The following is a 4027-nucleotide window of genomic DNA, read 5'->3' on the forward strand; positions in this document are numbered from 1 at the left end:
GGATATTGGACCAAATGAACATTGGACGAACTGAATATTAGATCCGGACGATAGCCTCTTTGAAATGGTTGTTTGAAGGTTAAAAAATAAATTCAAAACTCGTCTTTTACTAGTACATGAGAAAAAGTACCAACACACCCTTTCGGCAAAACCGGGGGGGCTTTGGATGAAGGGTGGGGTTCCAGTCAACGCGACGCGACCCAACGCTCCCAACGCACCCTTTCGGCAAAACCGGGGGGGGGGGGGGGGGGGGGGCTTTGGACGAAGGGTGGTGTTCCCATTAACGGGACGCGCCACCACCCAACCCACCCTTTTGTACATAAGGAAATGGAGAAAGTTCTGTACACTTAAGAAGGAGTAAAGTCACCTTCATGCCAAGATTAATTTTGTTTTGGAGTTTTTTACGCACATGTTTTATGAAGAGAACTTGAACTATTCAGCTGTTAACTCAGCACGGGGTGAACTTGCTACCTTTCTAGTGTTAGAGGATGAACAATTCACTGTCAGCACTCATCCGCTTCTCTCTCGTTTTATGAGAGGTGTGTTCCAGCTCAGGCCCCCAAGGCCGCGGTATTCGGAAATTTTGGACGTGAATATTGTTTTTAGGTATTTGAGAATGCTAGCTCCTGCTAACTCGCTTAGTTTGAAGCAATTAACGATGAACCTGTGCATGTTACTGGCCTTGATATCCAGCCAGAAGGTACAGACTTTGCATTGCCTGAATCTAGACAGCATGATTCTCAAACAATCTATGGTGTCATTCAAAGTTAATGAACATCTTAAGCAGTCTAGACCTGGGAATTTTGGATTGGACGTACTTTTGAAAGCGTACCCCCCAGACAGACGTTTGTGTGTAGTTACATACATTAAGGCCTATCTTCGGAGAACCACAGAGATCCAAGGAGAGGAAAGTCATCTCTTCATTAGTGTTCGCAAGCCTTTCAAGAGAGTAACGGCACAGACAATTTCTCGATGGATCAAGAAAATCATGACTGGTGCTGGCATTGACACCACGATGTTCAGTGCACATTCAACCCGAGCAGCATCTAGCTCAGCAGCAAACAGAGCAGATGCACCTATTCCTCTGATCCTCACAAAAGCAGGCTGGTCGAAAGAACAGACATTTCGCAAATTCTATGACAAGCCTCTGCAAGACGAGAGCTGATTATGAGGAAATAATGGCCTCAGACTCAGGTAATTTTAGCTTACATTTTACTTGCCATTGTGCATGCCTGAGATTGTTCAGTTGGAAGAAATGTGACTTCTGTGCTACAAAATCTCACTGTGAGTTCTTGCGTAAACTCACGAAATAAAATAGAACGATTAAACGAGAACTTACCAGTTTGAAGTTTGATCTTTATTTTACTTCTGGAGTCTCCGAAAGAGACTACATTGAGAGACCCACTTTGCGCACGCGCAGTCATATCGCTTTTCTACGCACGAGTATTCGAACGTAGTTCCACTATCGCAGTCGAAATATCTGATTTTTATCGCGTTTTCGCAGTACTAACGGTTCTAGAAACCAGCAGTTAGTGGAATTTAGATTTCCGCAGTCTTCCTATATCGTACAACGATTATTCGGTGCTTAGCAAGGCGGCAAGCACAGCCACTTCTAGCGGCCTCATTCCAAGAAAGTCATGCGGTGGCTACATCGTGATGGAGGCACAACAGCTCCAACAGCTGCATCATCCGGCTAAGCCCGGCGCAGCAGAAAGCATCAACGTTGTTTGCGAAGAACATTCCTCTCCGACAGACAAAAAAGTCAAGCCGAAAAAGAAACTAGTTAAGTCGGATACGGTTTCCGGTAATAACATGGCAGGTAAAGTGCCGCAATTGAAGCAGGGCCCAAAGACGGCCGAAAAATCCTCGGATGTCGAGGACAGACTATCGAGACTGGAAAGTCTTCTGAGTAAAATGGTCGACGCGCTGCCCAGTGTAAACTCCACGCCGAAACCGGCATCGTGCCATTTTGTGGCGTACGATGAGGCGCACAGCACCGGACAGTGTAAAATTCCTATGGAAACTGATTTTGAACAGTGCGGGGAGCCGCACGTGCGTGACACGGGTGAAGCCAACACTACTAACAGGGTCAGACGCGGCAGACGTGCAAGAAATTCCCGTTCTCAAAGCAAAATTTGCCAAGCCAGGTGATACGGGGCTACCGGTGGACAAGGACTTAGCCAGATGTACTACTTACATTTTGTACCTCATCAGCCACCCGCTAGAAGAAAAAGTGCTGGAAGAGACAGCATCTAAGTATCCAGCCCCGAGCAACTGTGTTTACCTCGCTACACCGAAGGTAAACGGCCCGATTTGGGATAACCTGCCGCAACACACACGCAGTAGAGATGCAAAGTTACAGCGTGTGCAATAGTCGCTGATGAAGGGACTGAGCGCGCTAATACAGTCCTTCCCATCACCTCGACTGACTGACACACAGCAGGACGCATTGGCGTTGCTGTGCAATGCCAATTTTGAACTCAATTCATTGAGGAAAGAGCTTATCAAGCCGGACATGGCAGCCACTTGCTCTCATCTTTGCAAACCTTCCACTCCCGTCACTAAATTCCTATTCGGGGATGAATTGGGAAAGAGAATGAAAGATCTCAAAGAGGAGCAGAAAGCTGCATCAGGGGTGATGAGAAACCCCTAGTGTTCAGTTTGTTTTAGAATTTCTTATTGAGCTTTTTCATGTAGGAGGTTTTGGATACAATGCACTCAACACAGCAAGAAGTGCGCTCGCATCATTCCTATTTCTTGAGGATGGTGCCTCTACAGTTGGGAACAACATTTTGATATCAAGATTTATGAAGGGAGTTTTCCATCTCCGAACCCCAAGACCTCGCTATGTAGATACTTGGGATGTAAATATTGTGTTTTGCTGTCTCAGAAAGCTGTCACCGGCAAATGCACTGAGCCTACAAGATCTCACCAAAAAGCTATGCATACTCATGGCTCTCATCTCAACACAGAGAGCACATTCATTGCAGCTCCTGAATTTGGACAACATGATACTCAAGGGATCATCAATTATATTTCATTTCAGCGAGCTACTGAAACGAAATAGGCCGGGAAACGCTGGCTTCACACTGAGCATGAGAGCCTACCCCCCAGATCGTCGATTGTGCGTTGTCAACTACATCAAAGCCTACATACGGAGGACTGAGGAAATTCAAGGTCAAGAGCGTCAGCTCTTTATTAGTTTTCGCAGACCCCATGCGAAAGTAACGTCGCAAACCATCTCCCGGTGGATCAAAGATGTTATGGCAGCGGCAGGTATCGACACTTCAAAATATAAGGCTCACTCAACAAGAGCAGCTGCGACGTCAGCTGCACACAGAGCAGACTTGCCAGTTTCGTTTATCCTTGAGAAGGCAGGCTGGACAAATGAAAAAACTTTCAGAAAGTTCTACAGCAAACCCTTGCTCGATGATGGGAGCAAGTGTCTCACAACTGCTCTACTAAAGAAATGACCAGACAAGGTAAACAATTTATCCTTTTTGGTAAATGACAATTCATAGAGTCATTTCTGTTATCTTTCTTACAAATATGGCTGCTGGGCTTCAAAATCTCAATGTAGTCTCTTTCGGAGACTCAAGAAGTAAAATAGAAAGATTAAATGAGAACTTACCTGTTTGAAATTTGATCTTTATTTTACGAGGGAGTTGCAGGAAGAGAATACATTTCCTCCTCTCCCTCCCAAAGTTTTCAAACTAGAGGCTAAGTTCTCCATAATCTTTCAAATATCCAGCAGCCACATTTGATGCTTCAAAAAATGACTACGCGTCCGCAAAGCGGGTCTCTCAATGTATTCTCTTCCTACAACTTCCTCGTAAAATAAAGATATTTCAAACAGGTAAGTTCTCATTTAATCTTTCTATTTTATGAGGGAGTTGGAGAAAGAATTCACAGTCCCTCCTCTCCCTCCCATGTCATGAATACTGTTCCAAAAATGTATAGATCAACTTCAAGTAAGTTCTCAATCTTTCCACTCTGAAAGAAGTCACATCTTGTTGCTACGAAGTAT

The 4027-nt window shown here is 44.9% G+C and overlaps 1 pseudogene; it reads left to right on the forward strand.

Annotated features, from left to right (window-relative positions):
• Positions 1 to 280: 280 nt before the first annotated feature.
• LOC140234877 (uncharacterized) lies at positions 281 to 1165 on the forward strand (annotated as a pseudogene).
• The last annotated feature ends 2862 nt before the right edge of the window (positions 1166 to 4027 follow it).

Source organism: Diadema setosum, chromosome 11 (assembly GCF_964275005.1).
Source record: "Diadema setosum chromosome 11, eeDiaSeto1, whole genome shotgun sequence".
Taxonomy (NCBI): Eukaryota; Metazoa; Echinodermata; class Echinoidea; order Diadematoida; family Diadematidae; genus Diadema; species Diadema setosum.